The 12,111-nt window shown below is 38.9% G+C and overlaps 2 long non-coding RNA genes across 5 annotated transcripts in view; one reads left to right on the top strand and one right to left on the bottom strand.

Moving 5' to 3' along the window:
- Positions 1-3,002, bottom strand: part of LOC111560983 — a 64,960-nt gene extending 61,958 nt beyond the window's left edge. Inside the window, exons 1-2 of one of the 4 annotated variants that reach the window (XR_006599220.1) lie at positions 2,781-3,002; positions 892-998 (exon numbers count right to left, since the gene is read on the bottom strand). This is a non-coding gene — a long non-coding RNA (uncharacterized LOC111560983). The remainder of the gene's footprint in view (positions 1-891; positions 999-2,780) is intronic. The other 3 variants (XR_006599221.1, XR_006599222.1, XR_006599219.1) reach the window with 3 other exon arrangements.
- Positions 1-12,111, top strand: part of LOC123385932 — a 148,611-nt gene that overhangs the window by 26,259 nt on the left and 110,241 nt on the right. The window lies entirely within an intron of this gene.

The following is a 12,111-nucleotide window of genomic DNA, read 5'->3' as shown; positions in this document are numbered from 1 at the left end:
TGTGCCTGGCTGTTAAAATAGAGATTGATGTCAGAATATTTCTAAAAGATCTCTATTCATAAGGAACTCACAGCCCTGTGGGGCAAACAACTGAACAGGCATTGCTGTTGAGGACGATAAGAAGTTACAGTGTGTACATATAACATTATATGTATGCACGTAGTAAGAGAAAACATAATAATTTATGTTTTCTTCTGGAAGGAGGAGTAGAATGTATATTTGGTCAAAAGGAGCTTAACTTGAACTGGATTAGTAGTTTACCTGTCTCTCTCTGTCAGGTTCCCAGATGCAGGGAAGCCAAAGGCTTAAAGGCATTGGCTTCAGAGCTAGACTGTCTGTGTTCAAATCAATTACTTTATGACCTGTATAACCTCTACCAAGTTATTCAACAATTATTCACCCCAGCTTACTCAACTGTTAAATGGGATAATAATAGTACATACCCTGTAGTGTTGCTATGAGGATTAACTAAGTTTGTACGTAAGAACATGATAATGTCATTCCAGGCAGTGAAAATAGTATGACCAGAAGCAATGGGTGTCCATGGAATGTCAAGGAATTGCAAATCTCTGTGAACAGAGTGTATGGTATATTTGAAGAGGGAGATTGGAGAAGAGATTGGAAACACAGTTTGTGGCCCAGATCCTGAAGTGTTTGTAAAACATGCTAAGAAATTTGGATTTGATGCTATAGGTAATGAGGAGCTGCCAATGGTTTCAAACAAGGAAGTGGTGTGACCAGATCTATGTCTTAGAAAGACTCTTTTGTCAAGAGTAGAAGGGTTGGACTAGAAAGGGAAAGAATGAAAGGCAGAGAGTCGAAGCAAGTGATTATAGCAGTAATCCATGAGAGATGATTCAAAACCCATAATGAACAATAGGGAATGCTAACCTGCTCAGTTTAAGGTTTCTCAGGTATTTTGACCATAGGATTCTTCTTTCCTTATATAATATTCCAAGAATTCCTCAGGATTCAGTTTGGGAATGCTAGCTTAACACCTGCTAATTAAAAAAAAATTTTTTTTAATTTGCTCCCTTTACATTTTTCTGCATCTCAGATTTGCTATTCCTAGCACCCAGCAGGGAATCATGATCACAGACAGAGCTACTTGTACATTATCTGACATGGACAAGTTAGCAGATCAACGAATGAGCAAGTGTTTCATGGAAGCTGAGTTTATGCTGAGATCTTTGGATTTGCACATCAGCCAGTCCTCTGCCATAATGTTCTCTTCCCTTTGCCAGAGAAGCTTTGTGAGGAGAATAGTGTGATAAAAGTTGTATTTGAGGAATATTAATCTGTTGTTGGCCTATTTGGGGTGGTATAATGCTCTGGAAGCTTAGAATTACCTTTCCAATGCATTTGGTGAAGTTCTCTCTGAATATAAAAATAACAAATCCTTAGAATGTGCTAGGTATACTTACCTATAGCAGTAATCCATGAGAGATGATTCAAAACCCAGAATGGGGTATGAACAGTAGGGAATGCTAACCTGCTCAGTTTAAGGTTTCTCAGATTATTTTGACCATAGGATACTAAGTGCTACATACTTGGACAATACACACACACACACACACACACACACACACACACACACACACACACACATTTATTCTTCATAATAACCCTCTAAGGCAGAACTGATATTTTCCCTATTTTATGGATGTGCTGAGTCACAGAGAAAGCCAAAATCACATAGCTAGTAAAAGGTAAAACAAGGAGTGTCACTGGCAACAGCTGGTGTGTGAAAGAATGTGTGAGTGAATGAGTGAGGGAGTGAACAGAGTAAAAGAACAAGAGATTATTAGTAAGCATTAGAAAAGTAAGAAGAAATTAAGGACAGTTTAAGGACAACATTAGAAGCCAAAACGGGAAAAGAGGCCCCTGGTTAACCTGGGCAGTATTCCAAAGAAATTACTCTTCAAATGAGAGAGTTTGAAGTAGTGGTAGTAAAGGAAAAAAAAGTGAAATTCACTCAAGATTACAGTAAATAGGGCACATTGGGAAAGTTAACACATTTCTCTGCTGTCAAGATCAAGCTCTTGTATTATTATTGGCTTCTATAAGTGGCATTTGAAACAGATACCATTTCAACTGCAAAGAGTTTACTGAGTAAGACCCAAGAAATGTTTTCAATTTGCTGGATTCCGTGACCTCGAGAATAGAAATGGCATCTGTGTATCTAGAAAGAGGTGCAGAATATGTCCTATGGAAGGCTTGCTGACACAGTTCTAAACAAGACATCAGTCCCTACCTGAACCTGTCCATAAGCATGTACCTAGCCCTGTGTTAGGTGTTGTCAGGGACAAAAGCATAAATATTATCAATCAATAAACATTCCCAAAGTATACACTAGGGCTAAATGGATAAGATATAATCCCTAATCGCAAAAACCTCCTAATCACCTAGGAGAGAAATGGTACAAACACAGCAATACATTTAGATGACAGGTTTATAAAAACTCCTGTCCCAATAAAACATACCTAGTAAAGTGTACTATGAAAATAAAGTACAGAGTTATATAATAAGACCAAAACCACAAAATAAATTTAAATAAGAATGGCTCAATAAGGATTCAAGACAGGAGAAGGAATTTCAGGTGGGTCTAGGTTATTAAATAAATGATGAGGAGGAGGAGAAAAATGTTTCAAGAAGGAAAGAGAGCAGCAGTACTTAATGCTGATTACAAATCAGGGACACTGAAATGGTTAAAAATATAATAATCATAATCATAACCATAATGTCTTTGGGCTTCCTCATTGAAGAAAGATTTCACTGACCTTGACTTATGAAATTAATTACCCAAAGCATATAATGCTAACTGCAAACTGTTATTTCTTCTGAAAGCAAGGTCCATTCTTGGATGTTTCTGATTTCACTCTCCCCATCTTTCTACATTGGGGTTTTGGTCTTCAGAGTCCTATAGACCTTCTCTAACACTTTCAATTCTTGTGTTTCCAAGGTTGGCATCAATAGGCATTATGAGTCATTTGTTCACACAACATAGAAATTCTGCCTTCTTACTAGTTTAGAATTCTGTCCTTCTCTGACCCGTCCTTGACCCCAAAAGAGGCACAGCTGAGCACTTATCCAATTAGGCTCATCCTTATGCTAAAGAGGTATGCCCAGGCCAGCATCATCTACACACTGTACTTTTATATGAGTGCACAGCTCATGTGTCATAGCAGGCAACCTGGTGCTGACATACAGCAAACCCTGATTACCATCAATCTGCTCCCAGAACCATGTACCCAACCATCACAAGATATCACTTTGGGGCTGACATCTTTGGGGCCTAGTCCCAGCCAGGATATGTGAGTCACCTAGGAATGACAGTCTGATCAAAATGCATGATGGATAGGGCCTAACCATCATCCCATCACTCATGAGCAAGGAGGCAAAAATTGTCAAGGTAGGGGTGTCAGGTGTGGGGAAGGTAATTTCTGACAGGTGATTAATGCCAGGAGCTAGCAATCATCCAGGTACTGCCAAGAGAAATGGGCAGTTGTATATATTTTTCTCTATGACAGTGCCTCCCTTCCCCCACTCTTGACCTCTGGTTTTACAATGTTGCAGAAAAGCCTCACAGATGATTTTTTTTTCTTTCCCAAATTCTAAATATTCATGCCACTCAAAATCTAGAGCTTATATACCTTCTACATGCACACCTACCCCAATGTAATTCTAGTTAAGATTTCATAGCCCCATTGTCTTTTGAAAATCAACTGATATCTCCCTAGTTAATGTTACTCTGATGGTTATTAAGGAAGCGATAGGTCAGTCTGCCTTGGGCCAAATCTTGGTTTTGTCTAAGGCCCTGAGAAAATGATTGTACTTGTCTTTGTCTCAGCCTTCTCACCCTATAAAATAAGATTGATTTGAGGATTAAAGGAGGATCTCTCACCTTTATGGTTTATGATAAATGCTTAATAAATACTAGGTACTATGGTTACTGTCCCTCTGCTGTGCTTGTTATGTATGAGAAAATTTTCAAAAACTGCATATTTTGTGAAACATGGGATACCTGAAGGAGACAGATAAAATGGTCAAGGGTAGAGGGTACTTGGACACTTGAATTAAACCAAAATGAGTGTGGGTCCTTTGAGATAGGAATTAGAACAAAATAGCAAAAGACAGAGAAGAGAAGCCATGCTTGAAACTGCTGAGATCTGGTCCTTCTCTCCACTGAGCCCCAGCTTATTCAATATGTGGAGGATTCTGTGGAGGTGGTACAGAACCAGAGGTGTTAATTACCCCAGGACTCATTGGTGCAGCAAGTGGTGAGGAGAAATCCCGTCTGAGGTCACAGCAGGAACAGGTGTAGATATGCTGAGCATGAACAGCTTCACCGAGGCTCCAGGCAAGAGACAGAAGCCACACTGGCTATTTTAACAGAGAGAATTTGATATAAAGGTTTGTTAGGTTTTGAAAAACTGAAAAGGCAAAGGAACTCTGAGGTATTACGAAGGTAGCAACTGCAAAGAGCAGCTTCAAGCCCTTTGGTCGAGGGAACCAAGGGGAGAGGCTATAATTATGCCAACTTAGAAGCTTGGAGCCCTGTGGAGCTGAGAGTCAGACCTCTGAGGAGGGGGTGCTACTCAGCTGAAGCCGGGGATTTTGAAAGATGTCATGTGCTGGTTTTTCGAGTGTGGGAAAAACTAACAGGATTCAGCTGCTATTACCAGAATATGGATGCTTACTGGGGTGAAGAAATGAGGCTGAGGGGCCACTGACAAGAACAGGAAACCCATAGGAAGGAAGGAGCAAGTCCCTTCTCTCCACAGCAGCCTTGCAGTCTCCCTCTGGCAACTGCTATTGGACGCACCCAGGAAGGAGCCACTGGCAAAGCAGAAATACGTCGTTTGCACCCTTCCACCCCACAGGGACCCAAAGTAGGGTAGAGAAGGGTGGATGTGGTGCTGAGAAACAGTAACTTACTAACTGGCACACTGTCTATGCCACCCATCCAGATGCAGGATAAACATGCCTACTGTGTGCCAAAGACGAGAGACTAAGATGTACTACGTTACCCTCCAGGGACTCAGGCAAAGGAAGGAGAAAAAAACAAAACAAAGAGAATATGACTTGGAAACATGACTAAGAAATGTACACCAGTGTGGGGGAGACAGGAAGGATGGGAAAAAAACTGCCCAGAGCGGCAAGTTAAAAATGAGATCTGCTGGATGAAGACAAAGAAAGTAGGTAGACACTGATATATGGAAGAACAAATCAGGAAGGGTCTTATATGCCACATATGGAATTGAGATTTTTTTTTTCCTGAAGGCAATGAAAAAATAGTTTTCATCTGATGCAATAGGTTTATGTTTTGATCAAAAAGTTTTTGAAAGTGGTTAGGATGGCAGCAGACTGGTTGGATTTTAAAAATTGCAATAGTCTAGAAATAAATGTTTAATTGAGGTTTTTAAATAATTAATACATTTACAAAATAAAAATGATATGAAAGGCAGATATTAAGAAATCTCCCCTATAGATAACCATTTTCTTTTTTGTTCAACCTTTTGATGTTACTTTATCTAAATACAAGTGAACATGAACATGTATTTCACTTTTTCTCCCTGTCTTGCACAATCTTTTCTTATTTCAAGCAATGCCAGAATGAGAGTCTCCAAAGTAAGATTTCTGGTTCAGTGGGTAAATGCTTTTGTAATTTTGGTAGACATTGCCAAACGCAGTGAAGATTTTCCTTTTCTAGATGTATCATTTTGTACTCCCACCAGCATGACAGGAGAGCCCCTCTTTTCTCACGGTCTGGCCAACAATGTGTGCTGTGAACACTTTTGGAATTTTGGCCATATGGTAGTTGAGAGATAGAATGTCAATGTAGTCTCTCTAAGTGAAATCGTGCTCTTGTTTCATGCTTAGGGACCATTTGTATTTCTTTTCTTCTTTTTCTTTTTTTTTTTGGGGGGGGTCTCTATTTAGATCTTTTAGCTGTTTTTCTTTTGGGTTCTTTGGAAATGTTACTCATTCCCCACCCCCAGCCCCCATTTTCTAAGGGTTGCAAATGTTTTTCCCAGTTGCTGATTTCTTTTTGAATTGGCTTCTGGCTTTTGTTTTGTTTGCCATGCAAGACATAGTTTCCTAATCTCGGTTTATGAAAGAATTCACACATTCATTCTGTAAATACGTTTATTATTTTATTTTTACATTTAAAATATTTCAGTGCAGGGAGCCTGGGTGGCTCAGTCACTTAAGTGTCCAAGTTTGGCACACGTCATGATCTTGCAGTCTGTGAGTTTGAGCCCCACATCAGGCTTGTGCTGGCAGCTCAGAGCCTGGAGCCTGCTTTAGATTCTGTGTCTCCCTCTCTCTCTGTCCCTCCCCTGCTCATACTCTGTCTTTCTCTGTCTCTCTCTCACTCTCAAAAATAAATAAACATTAAAAAATTAAAATACTTCAGTACATTCAGAGTTTATACTGATATACAATATGAGGCACAGATAGAATATTATCTTTCCTAAATGGCTACCCAGTGATGCTAATGCCCTTTATTAAAATGTCCATTTTTACCTCACTGATTTGAGATATCATTATTATCATATTTTAAATCTCCCTATATACCTAGGCTTTCTTCTGGAGATTTGTTCCATTCCATTGATCAATTTGTCTAATCCTGAGTCAATACCACACTGTTTTAATTATTGATGCTTTATAATATATAATACATGTTTTAGCTTGGTAAACATCAAGATGCCTCTTTTAGCTATTTTTTCAGCACTTGGATTTTTCTTTTCAATATATGAAGTTTATTGTCAAATTGGTTTCCATACAACACCCAGTGCTCATCCCAAAAGATGCCCTCTTCAATACCCATCACCCACCTTCCCCTCCCTCCCACCCCCCATCAACCCTCAGTTTGTTCTCAGTTTTTAAGAGTCTCTTATGCTTTGGCTCTCTTCCACTCTAACCTCCTTTTATTTTTTTCCTTCCCCTCCCCCATGGGTTTCTGTTAAGTTTCTCAGGATCCACATAAGAGTGAAACCATATGGTATCTGTCTTTCTCTGTATGGCTTATTTCACTTAGCATCACACTCTCCAGTTCCATCCATGTCGCTACAAAGGGCCATATTTCATTCTTTCTCATTGCCAAGTAGTATTCCATTGTGTATATAAACCACAATTTCTTTATCGATTCATCAGTTGATGGACATTTAGGCTCTTTCCATAATTTGGCTATTGTTGAGAGTGCTGCTATAAACATTGGGGTACAAGTGCCCCTATCAACACTTGGAATTTTTTTTTTAATTTTTTTTTCAACGTTTATTTATTTTTGGGACAGAGAGAGACAGAGCATGAACGGGGGAGGGGCAGAGAGACAGGGAGACACAGAATCGGAAACAGGCTCCAGGCTCTGAGCCATCAGCCCAGAGCCTGACGCGGGGCTCGAACTCACAGACCGCGAGATCGTGACCTGGCTGAAGTCGGACGCTTAACCGACTGCGCCACCCAGGCGCCCCAACACTTGGATTTTTTAGAGGAGTTTTAGTTTTACAACAAAATTGAAATGAAGGTCCATAGGTTTCCCATATATCCTCTGCCCTGACACAAACATAGCCTCCACTATCATCAGCATCCCCCACCAGAGTGGTACATTTGTTACAACTGATGGACCTGCATTGATACATCATAATTACCAAGGTCCACATTTACCTTATGGTTCACTCTTGATGTTGTACATTTGGAGAAATGTATAATGACATGTATCCATTACTACAGTATCATACACAGAATTTTCTTTGTCCCACCAATTCCTCTATTTCTTGCCCACCCCACTACCCTTCCTTCTCCTGGCAGTCACTGATTTTTTGTATTATTTCTATAGTTTTGCTTTTACCAGAATGTCATATAGTTGGAATCACATAGTAAGTCCCCTTTTCAGATTGGCTTCATTCACTTAGTGATACACATTTAAGGTTCCTTTATGTATTTTCATGGTTTGATAGTTCATTTCTTTCTAACACTAAGTAATATTCCTTTGTTGGATATACCACAGTTTATCCATTCACCTACTGAAGGACTTCTTGATCATTTCCACGTTTTGGCAAACATCCTTGTGCAGCTATAGAGCTGCTATAAACATCTTTGTCCAGGTTTTTGTGTGGACCTTCAACTCCTTTGGATAATACCAAGGAGGGTAACTGCTGGATAGTATGTTAAGAATTTGTTTAGTTTTGTAAGAAACTACCAAACTATCTTCCAAAGTGACTATTCCATTTTGCATTCCCAAAACCCATGAGTGAGAGCTCCTGTTATCAGTGTTCCAGATTTTGACCATTCTAATATGTTTATAATGGTTCCTTATTATTGTTTTAATTTTCATTTACCTGATCACCTATGATATGGAACATCTCTTCATGTGCTTACTTTTCATCTACATACCTTCCTTGGTGAGGTGTCTTGTTAATGTCTTTGGCCCATTTTCTAATAGCATTGTTTGTTTTCTTATTGTTGAGTTTTAAGAGATTTTGGTTTTTTTGTTCTTATATTTTTTTGGATAACAGTCCTTTATCAAATATGTCTTTTACAAATATTTACTCCCAGTCTATGACTTGTCTTCTTACTCTCTTAATACTGTCTTTCATAGAGCAGACACTTTTAATTTTAATGAAGTCTAGCTTTACAATTATTTATTTCACAGATCTTATCTTTATTGTTGAATCTATACAGATATCATCATACCCAAAGTCGTGTAGATTTTCTCCTATGTTATCTTCTAGGACTTTTATAGGTTTGCATTTTATATTTAGGTCTATGACCCATTTCAAGCTAGTTTTAGTGAATGCTGTAAGGTTTGTGTCTACATTCCCTTTTTTGCATGTGGATGTCCAGTTGTTCCAACACCATTTGTTGAAGACACTGCATTTGCTTCATTGTATTGCCTCTGGTTTTTTGTCAAAGATCAGTTGACTATGTTTATGTGGGTCTATTTTTTGGGTCTTTTTCTTCTCTAGATTCAGTGTCTTATGTGTACTTTAAATATTTATTTTATTATATCCTGCAGTTTAATAGGTTATTTGTGCCTGTCTCCCTATGTCCTGCCCTATGCCACCACCAGCGTCGTACCCCATTTCACTCTACCACCAACTCTAATTTCAAATACTGGGGCCTGTATCAGCTCACAGCAGAAGCCCAATATTTGCTGCCTTTGTACATTCTTAAGAAATGTGAATTTGAGAACTAATTATAATTAAACCTGCTGAATCTGATTACCTACTCTTCCAAAAGCACAATGAGTGGGTGAAAAGTCTCTAGACTGCAATACTTCGAGGAGTGGCTTAGTCCCACTGTCTTAGATGGCTGGGTTGCTTGTCCTCTTCTGGGTGTATTCTTTTTAAAAAAATTTTTTTTTCAACGTTTATTTGTTTTTGGGACAGAGAGAGACAGAGCATGAACGGGGGAGGGGCAGAGAGAGAGGGAGACACAGAATCGGAAACAGGCTCCAGGCTCTGAGCCATCAGCCCAGAGTCCGACGCGAGGCTCGAACTCCTGGACCGCGAGACCATGACCTGGCTGAAGTCGGACACTTAACCGACTGCGCCACCCAGGCGCCCCACTTCTGGGTGTATTCTAATGGCACTTAGGAATTACCTCTACGTTTACTCTCAATTTCCATGTACTAAATACTAGGGTACTGGGCCCTGGGGAGAAACCTTATAATATAGATCACTTCTCCTTTGTCCAACACTCCTTAAATTAGCCAGATTTTTCTTCTATTCTGCAACCTTTTTCACTGTGGTTACACAAGACACAATCCACTGAGCCTGCTCCCTCCTTATACATTGACTCCCTTCCAGGTTAGACTCCACTGCACTCCCTTTGGCTCCTGGCTGCTTCCCTGGGCCTCCCTGTCCTCCCAAAGCAGACCTTTGGCTACCAGTTGTCTCACAGCCTCTCTACCTACCTTCTGCCCCATGGGATATATTGCATTGTTACATCTTTCTCTTTCCCACTCTGTATATCATAAAAGAATTATTTACTTGAATAGAAGCCCCATTCCCCAAGGAGACAGACCAGAAATTTTTTTCTATGGTTCTTCAGGTTTTCTCATTTTCCCTTTAGTAAAGCAGCAGGATCCTGAGGCTGGGTTTTAAACATGTCACTCTCCATATGAGTTTCCCTGGCCCTACTGGCCTCTGTTTTGACTCTTTCTTCTTTTTTTTTCTTTTTTTTTCTTCCTTTTTTTTCCTGTTCTTCCTTCGTGGCAGAGTAGCAAATATCACTAATATTGTTGCACTTTCCAGCAGCAATACCCTTATTTCTAAGTTTAATGTCTTAATAATAATGGACTTCAATTTTTGATCACCAGCAGTACCAAGATTTTTTCTGGATTTTATGTTCTGTTCTCACCCTCTAGGATTCAGATCTGTTCTGAACTTCACTTTAGAAGATGTAGTTTGCTTTTTATTTTCAATCAACCTAACAGCAATTAAATTAGTTTAGCTGACAAAACCACTTTTGACTGATAGAAACATGGATGAAAGCATAGATGATAGATAGATAGATGGATAGATGGATAGATAGATGGATAGATTCTTTTCTCTAAATCAGAGTTTCTTGACCTTGGGACTATTGACATTTGAGGCTGGATAATTCTTTATTGTGGAAGGCTGTCCTGTTTATTGCAGGATGTTTAACAGCATCCCTGGCCGTTTTCTATCTGCTAGACAGTAGTCTCCCTCCACCTCCCCAAGTTCTACAACTGAAAATATCTTCAGATATCACCAAAAGTCCTTAGGGGACAAAATCATCCCCCATTGGGAGTCCCTGCTTTAAATTCATTATGTTTCTAATTATTTGTACATAATAATTACAATATTTTTTAGTATTTTTAAAGTTAATATACATTGCGTGAATACTGTAGGCCAAGCCAGACTTTCACATATAAATTTATCCTGTGCTTAAAATATCTCTGAAAATTAAGTGTAAGGAAACAGAATTTAGAGAAAGTGAAATAGCTAATAAATGGTGAGGCTGTCTTTTAAGCAATTAGCCAATTTCAAAGCTCATGCTTTTTTACAATTATGTCATACATTTTACATCTTGCCTTCTATGACATAGCTCTATCTATGGACATCTTTTCTTTGAGGATGAAGTGCTTTGTTTTCTTTCCTTTTTTTTTTTTTTTCTTTTAGCTCATTAGTTCTAAATCTAAGCATGGTACTTGGCTCATAGCAGATATCAAGGAATATTAGTTGAGCTGAATATCTTTTAGTTTGGTCCGAGAATGAAATATTGCCATACTTTGCACATAATAGGTTCTCAATAAATATTTGCTTAATGAATATGCTATAGTCTAGAAAAAGTAGGTGGCTTACCTTCTATTGGTTTTCTACATCCTTCTGAACTTTTACAGTGAGGGGTAGGGAAGAGATGGGGATAATTTCAAGATAGGATATGTACTTATTTTCATCTGTGACTTTAATATAACCTTTCTATTTTTTTAAAGTTTATTCTTTATTTTGGGAGAGAAAGAGAGTATGTGCATGTGTGCAGGGGAAGGGGCAGAGAGAGAGGGGGGTGGTGAGAGAATCCTAAGCAGGCTCTGCGCTAACATGGGGCTCATCTCACAAACCGAAAGATCATGACCTGAGCCGAGATCAAGAGTCAACTTAACTGACTGAGCAACCCCTGTGCTCCAATATAACCTTTCTAAATCTTTCCTTTCTACTCATTAGTTCTTTCAAATCTGGTCTTGGTCAACAATCCTAATCAGAGTAATGTTGTGTTGTCTTTCCATGGCACCATTTTCTGAGGAAGCAGAGCTGTGTTGCAAGCAATATTCAATTTATCCTAAGTCTTCAGTGAGGGGAGTAGGGGATATTATGTTTTTCTTTTAAGTAGACAGAGTTATTTGGAGGAATCAAATAACTGACACAGCCAAAGATTATTAAATCAAATTCCTGACTCCTAATCTGTAGTATTACCATTACTAAAGTTAACTTTTTAAGAAATAATAGAAACTTTGCTCTCTTTAACCCCCATGATTTAATCAGCAAACTTGGAATGTTTCCTACGGATATACATTGTGGAAATGAAGAAGAAGACTTTTATTGTGTGCCTACACTATCCTGACTACTCTGACAGTCACTT

This window comes from Felis catus, chromosome B3, assembly GCF_018350175.1.
Source record: "Felis catus isolate Fca126 chromosome B3, F.catus_Fca126_mat1.0, whole genome shotgun sequence".
NCBI lineage: Eukaryota > Metazoa > Chordata > Mammalia > Carnivora > Felidae > Felis > Felis catus.
The sequence above is the reverse complement of the archived record's forward strand: the minus strand, read 5'-3'. Positions and strand labels throughout refer to the sequence as shown.